A 16,231-nucleotide genomic window follows, 5' to 3' on the forward strand; every position below is an offset into this window, starting at 1 on the left:
CATGTCCCACACGTACTCTACTGGATTCAAGTCCGGTGAGAATGCTGGCCAATCCATACGGGAGATATCCTCCGAGTGAAGGCATTCGCTTACGATGTTTGCACGGTGAGGACGGGCGTTGTCATCCATAAACGCACATTGTTCGCCCATGGCGCCCCGAAACAAACGCACATGTTGTTCCAGAATGACGTCCCGATAGATTTGGCTTGTCACGGTTCCAATTTGAACATGCAGGTCTATTCTGGAAACCAGAATAATTCCACCCCAAACGAGCACTCCTGCACCACCGTAACGGTGTCGTTCAATGATGTTTTCTTGGTGGTAACGGGTACCTGGAGCTCTCCATATGAAAGTCCGGTGCGAATCAGACTGTAAGCTAAACCTGGACTCGTCGGAAAACATCACACCAGCCCACAGTTGCGGTGTCCACAATGCATGCTCTCTACTCCAGGCTAACCGAAGGCGACAGTGAGTTGCAGTAAGTGGAACGCATCTGACAGGTCTACGAGCATATAGACCTATCTAAGCTTCTGTACACGGTCTGTCTTGAAATTGTCGTACCAGTGGCTGAAGAGAGCCGACGAGACAGGTCTGAGGCTGTGCTCCGCCTGTTTCTTTTGGAAGTAACTCCCAAATGCCGGTCCTCATTCGGCGTTGTAACTCTGGGGCGACCTGTGCTGTAACGTCTACTCACATTACCATCATCTTGGAATCGTTGCCAAAGCCTGGAGATGACACTCTGGACAACACCAAGTTCGTCTGATACTTCCAGTTGGGTACGCCCACATTGCAGACTGCCGATAATTCTACCACGTAAAAAATCATCCAAATGCGTCCTTTGTGTCATAACTATTCGGTTATTGCACTGAAATGCTTATAAAGCGCCTGCGAACAATTTTACTTCTTTGCCTGTATTCCTTACATATCACTCTCTTACATTCTCGTCATTGTGACGTACCATCGGTGTCATCTGGTTACTTCCTAAAATTTGCATATGATTCTTGATGATGTGTGTAGTGATTTTACAGGTGATATATTTATTTTAGAGTTCGATTTCCGCGTGACTCCGAATTATCCTTAATTTATGGACACGAGTGTATATATTGGTGCGTTCTGAAATTTGGCATATTCGTTAAAAGCGATAATAACGCCAAATGTGGTTTACGCATTTTGTTATAATTATTTGAAAGTATGAAAGATGACATTTTTTTCCGCTAGTGTACATTGAAACAAATAATATGAAAAATAAATAAATAAATAAATAAATAAAGTCAATTCCTAGTTAGGTCAACACAAAAACATTTAAAAAAAATTGCAAATTTTTAATATGTGAAAAAACTGTATTAACATCAAGTGTCATCTACTACAAGTTTAAAAATGTATTTGAACTTGAGTGGATGAATAAAATATATCTTAATAACAATTGAAAATTTGAACAAGATATAGGGAGAGTGCGAGCTAATAGTAGGAATTTAAAAAAGAAAGGAAAACAGGTTGCTATAAATTAACAAGTTCACCGAGTTCTTGGCGCAAACTGAAGAAAAAATGCGCCAAGATAAATTTTTAAATTTCTCACCAAAAATTACAAAATTAAAAGTCTAGGCATAATTTGAGTCGAAGAATCGAAATATGAAAAAAAATGGCTATGTTGTTTCAGAAAAAATCCGATTTTGCGTCAGAATACCTATGTTCGAACTGTGCTATATATAAATCTAATATGTATCATAAGTCTTGCTTCCGAGACATGAAAAACGCAAGTTAAATTTCGACGGTCAGTCCAGGAGAACGGGAAATATAGAAATGTCCCTTTTTTGTGTGCGAAGTGTACAGTTCAAAAATGTGTTAAAAAAAAATTGCAAATTATTGCCTATAGGAGAAACTATTTTTTAGAAATTCCCTTCTATGTGGTGGAAGCCATACAACTTTCACAATGGCTTCTGTAAGAAATGAATCTTATATAGCCTTTAAAAATTACAAGTACATTAATCACTTCATACGAATGTCATCTTATCAATACAAATTATTAGAAATGTATTTTAAGAAACAAAACGTACATAAAATGTATCGTACAGTTTCAGTGGATTTTATTATAAAGAAATTTATCAACTCACTTTCATGTTTGAGACATATGGTATAATCTGTTCAAATTAATAATTAATTATATATCCATTTGACTTATAATAAATAAATTTTATTTCCCATGACAGCAATGATTCTTGTACATATCTGATGACTATGTGGTGATATATCGCTAAGAGGGATCCGTTTGTTTAAGAAATTGCTTATTTTATTCAACGAACAGGTTTGTAAACAATTTCTAACAAGATTAAGATGCATATTTTTTATACCCGGCGACTGTCTTCGAAAAAATCTTTCATCGAGTCAGGTACACACCCTGAACAATAATCTTATTGAAAAATCCAATCACTGCAGCAAATAATAATTTAAATGAACTTAGATGTCAGGGTAAAATAAGAATTACATATTTACTTTCTTTACAAATTCTCTCAGTACATTTTAACAAATGGCGATGATTTTCTTTTATATAATAAAATAATGATGTAAGCATCAGCAGCATTGATGATGCAGCAATGTGTATGGCAAACTTAGCGTGTTTTTTCATGTGTATTTTTAGTCCAAATGTATGTTCATGTGTATTTTTAGCCTCGAAGGGCTATTCATTTCGTTTTGGCATTTTGCGTCGAAAACGTTAAAAGTTTGAATCACTTTCCAAATTGTTGCCACCAAATATTATCGCCCTGTATTATATTTAAAGAAATTAAACAGTGAAGAATCTGCATGAATGTATGTATGTTTCTCGCATTGTGATAAAACAACGTTACCTAGAGCCATCAAATTTTAAATATTGAACGTTTCCAGCCGAATATGGGCATCTGGAAGCCCAAATTTGAAATTTGGAATTTGTTTTATTATCGATTTCATATTTTGTAAAACTGAAAAACATTTTTATCTCCAGCGCGCGAGAAATTCTAAAGATATGCTCATTTTAAAATTATTTTGCGATATTGCTGTTGAACTGGATCTTAGGGTTTAAGTGCGAGGAACTGATATTTAATAAATAAAGGTAACAAATAAAATGTTTATTAAACACCCCACTGGGCGTAATATAAAATCTGAAAGCTTTCGGATTTTTTCAAAATTTTACTTTGATACTACTTTTTACTTATTTTTAGTTAATTATTTTTCATTTAAATTAATTTTTAAAAAATATTATTTACAAAATTGATTTTGATTTTGTTCTTAGTTTATTGATTTCTTATTGGCCAGCATTTATTTTGAACTAAATAATATTGTCTTAAATACTTCACAGAGAAAGACTGAAATATTATTAGCTAGCTTCGAATGAACCAGCGGCTGTTTACCTTAATTTTAGTAGGGAAATTCCCGAGGTTGTTCCTGTAAAACACTTGCTATGCATTTCCTTATTCGTAGCCCACCAGCGGCCGAGCAGTAAAGTCGTTGAACACTGGTAGTTCGGCCCGAGGTTCGAATCCCGCGAACGGGCTGGCTGCATGGGCGTTTTCGTGGTTTTCCCCATGTGTAACGTGTATACGAGCCAGTTTCCCTTAGAAAGTCCTCCACGAAGGCATCCCTCCTCTTAGGCAGATAGCCCTAGTGTGCTTTGCCATAATTAAGATTAGAATTAGAATAAATTTAGCACATTGTGCTAAATCATGGGAGACTGCTCCCCTTTTTAGACGGCTTATTAAGATTTTTGTTCCATTTATTTATGGAAACCAGTAATATGCAACAACTGCTGGCCAAATAAATTGGAGCATATTAAGAAGCATATGTGCAAGCTCATTACAGGTTCCACATCAAATAGCTATATGCCAAATCCATAACAGTTTTATGCGATTACAGCAAAGCCTCGAGGACTATCTTCCTAAGGGGAGGGATGCCTTCGCGGAGGACTTTCTTACGGAAATTGACTCGTAAATACATTACACATGGGGAATTCGCAAATGCCGGATTCGGACCGAACTATCAGTGTTCAGCGGCTTTTGCTGCTTGGCCGCTAATGGGCCGAAACTTACTGGATATACGTCTGCAAACACATTATCGCGAATGTTGTGAAACTGATAACATTTACTGTAACGATTGAATGTGACCAATGCAGATGTGATAGGTTTCATTTTTATTAGCACCATTAAAATATTTTAGAAATATAAAATACAAGGAAAAATATATTTATAACAATACGATTTATTCTGATTTTCTATTTTTAATAAATCGACTTGAACCTGAAAGAAATTTGTAAATTCTGCAATCTATTAACACAAAAGCCAATACTTGAAACTTAATCTATATATTAATGAATAAAAAGAAATGTGATGAAAGACTATTAAAAAGAAATATATGTTTCTAATGTATATTCTAGACAAAAACAAAAGATTTCAAAACACGCTGCCGAATCTAATCTTTCTAAATTTAGAAAGTTACTTTTTTTATTTTGCAACGTATTTTTTTACTCTTTCACGTTTGTAAATGCTGCTTTTTCTTTATATAACACTAAGCCCCATAGCACAGGATATCCTCAGGATGTCCTATTTAAGTCACATTATCCCGGGACTTATTTAGGACATCCTGAGGATGTCGATTCTAAGATGTCCCGAGGACATCATAATTTAACATCCTGAAGATGTTTTATTTAAGTACCTAGGCAGTCCCATCCACGAGGGGATACAAATAACGAACCTAGTCGTTCTAAAGGCCCCGGAAACGGCCCAAGTGTCGGCTTGAGTGCTGACGGAATGTGTATGCGCTAAAACTTACTAACTTACTTACGCAGAGGACCCTTGCCGCGTATTGTCATAACCGAACGATTTAAATTAATAACATTGTTCTGAATCTTTTTTTTTTTTTTTTTTTTTCAGGAACTTAAAAATCTTACATCATAATTTTGATTCGTTTGATTTCTGTTTTGATCCATAAATGGCACAACGATCATTATTTTCTTTTCTTTTATTGTATATGGATTCTTTCCGCCAATTTAAATGGCATATTTCTAGAACTCAGTGAGAAAACTTTTGTTCCTCGAAGAAGGGAGAACTTTTTCAGTTTCCCTTAACATGCGCAGACGTTTTTGATAAATCAGTGTCAGTATTAATACGATTTTTGCCTATGTAGGTTATTTTAAAGCAGAAGACAAGAAAAATGTTCATTACCCTCGCAAGGACTTGAACCCTGGACCTCTCGAATACACATCGAGTATGCTGCCAATTATACCACGACGCCATGCGGAAAGAAAATACCTTATACCTAATTAAAAAATATACATCGCTTCCCCTTTATGCATAGTAAGAACATTTCATTTAATATTTCATATTGTTGCGTTTTTCTTTTCTTCTGACACCAGTTGTTACGTTATTTTCTTCTTCACGTTCATACGGGGTTCGTAAGGATTTGGAGTGAATATTGACGACACTATTTGATGGAGTATCGAAACACATTTTATTTACCAGTAATAATCAGGAAAGCTCCAAAATCACTTTTTACAGTCGTCGAAGATCTACTATAAACACGCTGACACGTTCAGCGACACAGCCTTCACGCTGTCAGGCAATAACGGGGGAGACAGCTTCACTGCAAAGCACCAGAGTACAGCTCCCGACTCTGCTTGGTCGTTCTCGAAACTCCAAGTACTCTCCAGACTACTGACGATCAGCTCGCTATACTAGGCACACACATTAACTCGTAACTAACTCTCCGCGTACCAGCAGGTTTTATATAGCTTTTGACAGGTGTTCGAGAACATTCTGGGCTAAACCGGTAAGAATTCGTTCCAGAAGTTTCTTCAACCGTCCATTGTATATCGCCAATTTTGTCGCCAAATGGGCGTTTTCGCCAAATGTGGCAACACTGCCTTCCCTTGCCATTTTATGGCAACCCTAAAGCTGTTTTGCGGGGAAGCTATCTTACCACGCCTGTACGTTTCATAACAATACCACAGAGTTGCCTGTCTCGACTATTGTACAGTGCTATCCTGTACTGTACTATGTAAATTTTAAAGATATGCTGCTGTATTACACGTACAAATACGTACTTATATTTACGACTGAATATATATATATATATAGTTCTCGTGTCTTACAAGAATAACGTAAGTACCGCCAGGTTTCTCTAATCAAACAAACCGTTAAATATGTTAAGAGAGGAAATTTTTACGAAGAATGTGGTGGCAGTAAGAAAAAGAATATATGTCAGCTTAATGTTCATTTTACAGTCCTTCCAATGCATCAGAAAGCTACGCATTTTGAAATTGGGAACAAGCGTAGAGCAATAAAAGAAAACTGTGGGTGGTATTTGTCCTTGTAACATGCTTTAACAGGATTTAACGCGAGTAGGCAAAAGGCCATGTATAGACATACTACATCTTTTTATTAACAGTATTTGCCTCACCCTTTCGTGAGATCCCACGCCCCAGCGAACACCTTCGACAAGTCTCATCATCAATATTTTATGTATTTTTAAATTATGGCACTTAAAAAAGCAATCACTAATAAAAAGAGATGTTAAAGCATTAAGTTGAGTTTCTATAACAGACGCCTGAACAATAAGGTATTTAATCCAACTGCGGTAGATAGGTGGATTAACACAGTATGCAATGCTTTTATCTATATATATAAAAAAGAATGTTTCTTTGTGTGTTTGTTCGCGATTAATTCAGTCACTCCTATAGCTCTTGTCACCAAACTTTCTAAAATTCTTTTCTGTGTCCAGGAAAGATCGATGTCCACTTTCCCCCCCTAAAAATCAGAGATATTAATTAAAAATTCTGAACACGCTAATTTTTGCGTACATTTTTCCGAGTGGCAACAGTCTTGCACGCTGGAGATAAAAATTTGCTCTATTTCGAGGAGTGAGGCCACTGTTCCCTTTCAAATCGTAGAGTTTGTTAAAAAAAAAAAAAATCAGTTTGAAGATGAAATAAAAAAAAAAGCATTGTCAAACATTAAATACATTATTCCGGATTTCAAAAATTTGTGGGAAGACATTTCGAATGTTCCCATATTCGTACGACTTTGTATTAATTAAAAAACTCTGAAAATGCTCATTTTCGCACTCTTTTTTCCGAGTGGCAACAGTCTCGCGCGTTGGAGATAAAAATGCTTTATTTAGAAAAGTGTTGCCACCGCTCACTTTCAAATCGTAGAGTTTGTTAGTGAAAAATTTGTAAGTTTTACAAATTCTATATGTATAAAGAAGAACGTCTGTTTGAGTGTGTATGCTTGTTTATTTGTTCGCGTTATTGATTTCTGATCAATTATGATGAATGTTTTGTCGCATACAATCAGCTAGAATTGAATATAAGTGAAGTATTGGACGGAACTTGAGCTTTTACGACCATTCCATTAGAAGGATGAAAATCATTAAAAACTGCGTGTCATTGTTGTTGATATAATGAGAGAGAATTAGTTTATTTTTCTATAGAAATTTTTTATGTGGATTTCCTATAGCATGAGACTGAAAAATGTATGACTATGAATCGTATTTTTTGCATCGTTATTCGAGAAGGATTACAGCGGTATCGTTTCCTCTGTTGTTAAATACATTACTCTCGATTTAACTGGCATCGGGTTCTTTCGCTGTGTGAATATTTTTAATTATATAGTTATGATAAAGCGCTTCAAAGCTATATACCCAGTAAGAGGAATGCCTGTCAAAAAAGAAACTGACTCGTATATACACTGCGCATTTGGAACAGTTACGTATAATTGCAATATGGTTACATCAATTCAAAGTCAAGAATGGAAGATTAAACGTAACTATACTACTATTTTTAAATACGATTAAAGATTTAATGTGCCTTGAAAAAGAGCTTGAAAAAAAATTGAAGCAATTACTGTAAATAAACCCATTCATATTCATTTAAACGAACCCCAAAAATCATGTCAAATGTCAAATTTTGTACCTAACAGCTAGTTTTCGTTATCTCAATCAGGCCCACCAGCGGCCGAGCGGTAAAGTCGCTGAACACTGATAGTTCGGTCCGAGGTTCGAATCCCGCGAACGGGCTGGCTGCATGAGCGTTTTCGTGGTTTTCCCCATGTGTAACGTGTATACGAGCCAGTTTCCCTTAGAAAGTCCTCCACGAAGGTATCCCTCCCCCTAGGCAGATAGCGCTAGTGTGCTTTGCCATAATTAAATACACACACGTTGTCTCAATCTATCATTCAAGTATCCTGCATGAAAATAAATTTTACGATTCCACAAGGATAACAGTTTGCCAAACAATCTTACATACAAAATAGTAACACATCATTACATTATTCATGCGAAAAACTGCTTCGTTGTAATGTTTATAATAGAATAAGGGCTCTTAAGACTGTTTCAATAAACTTATTTATACCATATATTCCCTACCTTTGTTCAAATAAATAAATTTTATCAAGGTGTGGCAGTGTATTTAATTATAGCAAAGCACACTAAGGCTATTTACCTAAGGGGAGGGATGCCTTCGTGGAGGACTTTCTAAGGGAAACTGGCTCGTATACACGTTACACATGTGGAAAACCACGAAAACGCTCATGCAGACAGCCCGTTTGCGGGATTCGAACCTCGAACCGAACTACCAGTGTTCAGCGACTTTACCGCTCGGCCGCTGAAAACTTCATCAAAATTCACATTAATGTCATAGAAGATAGGAAAATACTTAAGACAGCTTAGGTACAATATTATAGATATTTTGACTTTCATCTCAAAATGAAGGCGGCACTTCAACAGCTTTCACATAAATAAATGTATAGAATCAAGACCGCCCAACCGGTACAATGGTTAGCGTAGCTGACTGCCGTGTCGAAGGGCCTGGGCTCGAACCCCGGAGAAGGTATGGGTGACTGTAAGCGAGTAGAGTCTGCGGGGCTTGAGGGCACTCTAAATATGCGGCGAGGCGAAAGTAATCTCGAGACGTTGTTGGTAAGAGAGAGGGGTGGATCCCCGGACCCGTCCGCTGGGGTGCTCTCCATCCAAATTGGGGGGGGGCGGAGCTGAACTAAATCGCACTGTCACCTGTAAGGTGGTCAACGACAGGCGTAAGTTTCGTGGCTTGTTTTTTCGGAGTTTCGTGGGCTTGCCAACAGCAACGTACAATCAATTTAAATAACTTTCATGCATAATTTCGTAACGCAAGTCACTGAAACTGAATTAAAAATAAATATAAATTAAACTATTTGAATTTAACAAATATTCTCTATTCGTATGAAGCTAATATAAATTTAAAATTTAATTAAGAAATTTTAATTGAAAAAAAATTAAATTAATTGTTGCTGCGAACTAATTTACAATATCATTTAAATTCTAAGAGCATATGTAAATTAAGTGTACGCATCTAAAACCATCAAAAAATATATAATATTCCAAAAATTAATCTAAAAAAATTTTTAAGGAATTTCTAAGACTAAATTAAATTGCATAAGTGAATAATTGTTGAGCAGGCAGGAGATGGACTTATCAGAGGGAAGTTGCCTCCAAACCTAACTCTTCCAATTACTCAGTTCGTGTTTCGTCATCCATATAGGCAAGAGTAAAATTAAATTCAAAACCAAAAGTAAAGCCAAATGTTGTAAATTATAAAAAAAGAAATTAAAACTAGTAGGAATTTTGAGAAATTTAGCAAGTAAAGTATTAATTAAATGTCAATTAAGAGTAGAGAAGCAAATTTTTTTAGAAATTCTTGCCTATTGAAAATTTTCCCTACACGAGTTATTCACGTAAACCTAAAATAAACTATATACAAGCATCAAAATATAAAATAATAATAATAATAATAATAAAAGTTAGCAAATAGCAAGTTATTAAACTATATACATACTAATGTGCACCTGAAAATGATAAATATTACAGACAATGTTTTTAGATTTTATTATACACTCCTTTTAAACATCTCTTTAATATATATTTTTAAAATTTCGAGTTCCTGTACGTGCTTAAAAAAAAAAAAAAAAAAAAAAAAAAATTACCCTCAAAAGAGCAATTTTTTAATCTTTTATTTGCTACCTTTATTAAATATCATGTTCTTCGCACTTAAATTCAATTCAACAATTCATTAAAATAAAATTCAATTCAATAGCAATATCACAAAATATTTAAAAACTGGAAAACAGCATATCTTTAGAATTTCCGATATACAGTCTCGCGCGCTGGAAATAAAAATATTTTTTTTTTCCTACAGTGTTGCCATTGCTCGCTTTGAAATCGTTGAGTTAAATAAAAAATTCTTTAAAGATTTAAAATTTATAAAAACAAATTCGAAATTCAAAACTCGGGCTTTCAAGTGCCCATGTTCGGTTGGAGGACTACGTTATTCAAAATGGCATGGCTCTAGGTACCGTTTTTTTTCACAATGCGAGAAATATTCATGCAGATTCTTCAATAATACAGGGCGATAATATTTGGTGTGAACGGTTTGAAAAGTGAATCGACGCAAAATGCCGTTTTGAAATGATTAGCCTTTCTGGGCTAACGTCTTTTATGCTAGGGGAAAAAAAAAAAAAAAAAAAAAAAAAAAAAAAGAAATTTTTAAAGAACAGCGAGGAAAGTTATCGACGCAAAATAAAAAGAAGAAGGTTTTTAAGAAACCATATATGCATTGTTATAATTCGCGTAGTTGTGCTTTCATTTAAAAAGATTTAAATGAACAAAATTTAGACTTCGCAGTTTAAAATCTAGTTTAAAACTAACCACATGTTTTCATTGCGTGCTGAAGAACGCATATCGAAAATATATCTTTTCCCGATTAATTTATTTTCGTTAATTTTGTACTTTTATTCCCGAAGAAATTATTAGACATCTGTATGAAGTCATTGGTTTGGTGTGGTTTATGTGATTACGGCAAAGCCTCGAGGGCTATCTGCTTAAGGGGAATATCTGCTTAAGGACGCATTCGTGGAGGACATTCTAAGAGAAACTGGCTCATATATACATTACGCGTGGGGAAAACCACGAAAACGCCAATGCAGCTAGCCCGTTCGCCTGAATTCCAACCCTGGACCGAACTACCAGTGTTCAGCGACTTTACCGCTCGGCTGCTAGTGGGCCATGAAGTCATTGGATGCATCCAGAAATGTAAATCATTGGATGATTACATTCATTTAGGTACTGATTCTTATAGTCCTTTTCTAAAGTTTCCAAAAAGTTGTTATTTAATAATTTCCAATTTAATAATTTTAATCTCAGCTAAGATTAATAAATTCAGAGAATTACCGTAAGTATAAAACGACGGCATAATAATTGGTGGCATATCAGCTTAAGTTCCAATTTATCGAAGTCTGTAATTGGTAATACTTTTTACTTCAGTTGCTATTAAATATTTTGTAAAATGCTCGAATTTCCATATTTTTGTCCGGAATGTTACAGAACGAAAGGCGCAGAATTTATCAAATCAAATTTATCTTGTAATCATACATGGTATGCAAAGTTACTGTTGCCACTCCTAATAACTTTACCATTTCCTGTTTGTTATTATTACCCTGGACGTTAGCACAGAAAAGCTACTAGTCTCGAAATGGCATTTTGCTTCGAATCATTATAAATGGCTGTAGCACTTTTCATATTGTTGCCACCAAATATTATCGCTCTGTATTATATTTAAAGAAACTAAATAATGAAGAATCTACATGAATGTGTATGTTTCTTGCATTGTTAAAAAACAACGGTATCTAGAGCCTTCAAATTTTGAATAAGATAGTCCTCCATCCAAGCATGGGCAACTGCAAGATTGAATTAGGTATTTGGAATTTGCTGCATTGTCTGTTTCATATTTTAGAAAAGAATTTTTGATTAAGGAACTCAACAGTTTCAATGTAAGCAGTGCAGCAATGCATAAACAAATACAATAAATAAAACATTTTTTTTTATCTCCAGTGTGCGATACTGGTTTAATCGGTTTATTTTATTTAAAAATATTTATTAGTTTATTTTCATTTAAAAATATTCTATTCTTAAATATTTTAAGCTCAATTTGGCGTTAACCCAAATGATCTCGAAACGTATTTGTGTCTGTAAACGAAAAAAATAAAAGGAAAAGAAAACTCCGATCGTTTGGTAGTCATATAAAATCCTGAAATCTTTTAATTTTTCCCTCGTTCTTTAATCTTTTGTTTTACATTCTGTTTAACTTATGAATCTGGCAACTCAGTTTTGTTTGCAATCTTATGATCGGGAAACTACGGTTCTAAGTTACGTAGCGTGTTATTTACGCTACAGAAATATTGAAAGTTGGATTATTTGAGCGTTATTTTAAACGATATATGTAAATAGCCTCATTAATCTCTGTGCGTTTGTGAACTGAAATTAAATCGAATATTAAACTGAAATTAAATCGAATAATAATAAGTTGGGATTTAGAGTCAAAACATAAGTGGTATCCGTGAAGTGATATTGTACTCTGCATTAAGTAGCGAGTGAGAAGTCGCCAAATTTAGGAACCGAATATTACTTTTTTGGAGGTAAGCTATATAATTTATGAATTTATTTAATTTTTAATTGCTTTTGAGTTATTTTGTACAAAGTTCTGTTTCGTTTAGAACGTTTATGTTCAATCTGATATATGTTTAAGAAAAGTAAAATGATTCTAAATTCAGAATAGAGACTGAGGGTAAAGTAAATGTTGATCAAGAGAAACTTGAAATTTAGTTACGAGTTAAAAGAACTAATTTACGCCTTCTGTTTACTGTGGCGGCAAATGCGTTTGGCGATATTCATCGTAAGATTGATGCTGAAAGGGACATTGACGTTCCATTTTACAAAGTTGTCGAGAGGGCAGAACGTTTATTTAAAGCAGATAAAGAAATTAAAGAATTAATTAGATTTAAGTATGAAGAATATAGTTTTGTTGATCAAGGATAAATGTAGAAACAGTATACTATAAAGAACAAACTTCGGGAAACAGTATATTATAAAGAATAAACTTCGGTTTAATGCTAGTATACGGTACACACGGGATTTGGCGACTTTTGGCGACATTATGACGAGCAGTACAACGCGTCGTTTTAGTGCTGGCGACAATTTTCAAAATTGCGCTCAAACTTCTTTAAATAACTTTAATTAACAGGATTAAAACAAATGTTAGCGAGTTTTTTAGGGTTATTAATTTCGTTTTGGCATTTTGTGTTGATTCACTTTTCAAACTGTAGACACCAAATATTACAGCCCTGTGTATATTTCAAGAAATTAAATAATGAAGAATCTGCATAAATTTATGTATGTTTCTCGCATTGCGATAAAACAACGGCACCTAGAGCCAACCAATTTTGAATGACTTAATCCTACTGCGAATCTGGGCATGTGGAAGCCCAGATATGAAATTTGGAATTATTTTTATCTATTTCATATTTCGTCAGACATTAAAGAACTTTTGATTAAGAAACTCAAAGATTTCAAAGCGAGGAATGGCAACACTGTACGAAAAAAAAAACATTTTTATCTCCAGGGCGAGACTGTGTATCGGAAATTCTAAAGATATGCTCATTTTATGCTGCTGAACTGAATGTTTTGGTTTAAGTGCGAAGAACATGATATTTAATAAATAAAGGTAACACACAAAAAGTTAAAAAACGCCGCTTTAAAGCATGATATAAAATATGAAAGCTTGGTGATAGTAGATACACCGCGCACTTACTTTTTAAAATATTTTAATCTTTTAATACGGTTATATACATTTTAACAATCATCTGTATGCTGCGAGATCTTTTTCTAAAAGGCAACATCTCGCTATTAATTTGTTTCGCTCCCACTTACTCTTATTACTATTACACTTACGTTTATTAGATTACACCACTCTTTTGGCTAATCTTTGGAATATGGTAACAGGTAGTTTGGCGACATTTTGGTAAGGCGATAAAGGTTACTAGCTAGGACTTCAACAATAATCTGAGAAGTACACAGTTCGAATCACACACTGTTTTGTCTCGGAGAAATGAGAGATCATGAGACATGTAATGTGACATTTTCCGGAAAATTCCAATCGGGACTTTAGCTAATCAGCACTTAGAAACAATTTAGCTGCTAAAGTGCAGAATCGCCCACTTATTTGTTTGGCGCTTTTTACAAGAGTAAGAAGAATTGAATTTTTGTCAATTTTTTTTTGACTTTTTAAGTGAAAATAGGTCGATGTGTACATGAATAAAGTCAAGAGTGTGCGCAATGCCATTTTTGTGCAATTCTGAGATGTTTTTTATTAAGTGAAAATAGGTCAACGTGTACATGGATACCGTGTATGTGCAATTCTTAAAAATGCTGCAAGCAGTTTGCAATTCTGCACTTTCTCCCAATTTCGCACCAAATCTTCGTCATTATTAAGCACTTTTGTTCCATAGAAGTTCTAGCATAAGCGTAATTCGGCTAGCAGATTGTTGGAAAAAAAAAAGCCTTTATTTCGTGAAAACAAAATGGCGTAAAAAAAAAAAAAAAAAAAAAAAAAAAAAAACTAGCAGGTTGTTGTAGCAGGGTTGGTCGCCAAAGTTTCGCCAAAAATCGCCAAGTTACCATAATCCGAAGATTTACTTACTTTTATGCACTTACTCTTATTATTAACGGTTTTCTTACAGTGCCATCTAATAATCAGATTATATTCGGCTATTCTGGCATACCAATCGTCCCAACTGTTGGAAGTACAAATTGATTTTAGACGATTTAAGATTTTAGATTGATTTTAGATTATCTAACGCACTCATTACGTTTACAATAACTTTAGAGACATTAGTGAGAGATTAAAAAATACACTGTATGCTAAAACTGACATGATGATGAACATATTTAAATTCATATGAATTTGCATAAAAAATGCATTCGAATTGCATTTTAGGGAACAGGCATAGAGCTGGCATTGCTTAGAGTAAATATCAGCGTAAGTAAATATGAACTTAGAGTAAATCTGAACACTGGCACGAGCCCTGAAATCATTTGCTGAACTGCCGCGTCTATTGTATGCCAACTGAGAAGCTATTCATCCTATGCAATACTGAGCCAGTTCGTATTCTCTGATAATGTTCTTCACATCATCAATACTCGTGCAGCAATTTCTGGGCCCAAAACAGGCGTGTGAACTCAAGCATCCTTCATATTGTCCAGATTTGTTCCCTGGTGATTTTGTACCTAATATTAAAATAAGGTTTAATATTATAAACCATTTTGGTACTATTCGGTTTTGAGGGCCGTAAAAAATTGCAGCGAAAATGTATGCGCAAAAGCGGCAAATCTAGCAAACGCGCCCATTTAACAGCGCGCCAAATCCAGCGTATGCGTTGATTTCAGATTGCGTAAGTTTATATAGTTCTATATTTCTTAAGACGCCATTGACATACTAGTTTAAATTTTAAATCCTTTTTTTGATTTTAAATTTTTTTTTTTTTTTTTTTTTTGATATCCTATGGATTTAACAATTTGGGAATTGCCCATGACGAAAAGTCGGCAATAGAATTTTGGGTAAAGTGCAGAATCACCCACTGCTTGATGCGCTTTTAATAATTGCACATACTCGGTATCCATGTGCACATCGACCTATTTTCACTTAAAAAAAAATTCCTAGAATTGCACAAAAATGGCACTGCGCACACCCTTGACTTCATCTATGTACGCATCGACATATTTTCACTTAAAAAGTGAAAGAAAATTGACAAAAATTCAATTGTTTTTACACTTGTAAAAAGCGGCAAACAAACAAGTGAGCGATTCTGCACTTTACCGATAATATTTTAAAAGAAAAGGCATCCTTCATTATAGAAAATTACGTTTGAACAACCAACGAGATGAAATTATGCTTTAGCGATAAGTCGGTAGCGAAATAGCGATGCAGACATCCATTCAGTTATGTTTAGCAATTTTTATATAAATTATAAGAATGATCTGAAATAGTTATTTACTCTTATGCTTCCATTCAGTCATGTTTCGCCTTTTTCATATAAATTATAATAATAAAAAAATATTATACGAAATTAACCTTTCATCTAAATTAAGACATCAATCTTAGATAGTTATTTACTATTATACTTCCTTTCTTGCAGCAATTATTAGGGTTGCCGCAATTATTTTTGGCAGCATTGGCTTCAACAATAGTTTGGCGATTTTTTACGGCCCTCGAAACCGAATAGTACCATAATGTTAAAAAAGTATATATAATTTAATATTAAATAATACTAAAATAATTTTAAATAATCTTTAAAAAGTTTTCTATATACTTATTTATTGGAAAGGTCTCAAGAATTGTATA

Source organism: Stegodyphus dumicola, chromosome 12 (assembly GCF_044657685.1).
Source record: "Stegodyphus dumicola isolate Sdum_Otavi_A_Nest chromosome 12, ASM4465768v1".
In the NCBI taxonomy this organism is placed as follows: Eukaryota; Metazoa; Arthropoda; class Arachnida; order Araneae; family Eresidae; genus Stegodyphus; species Stegodyphus dumicola.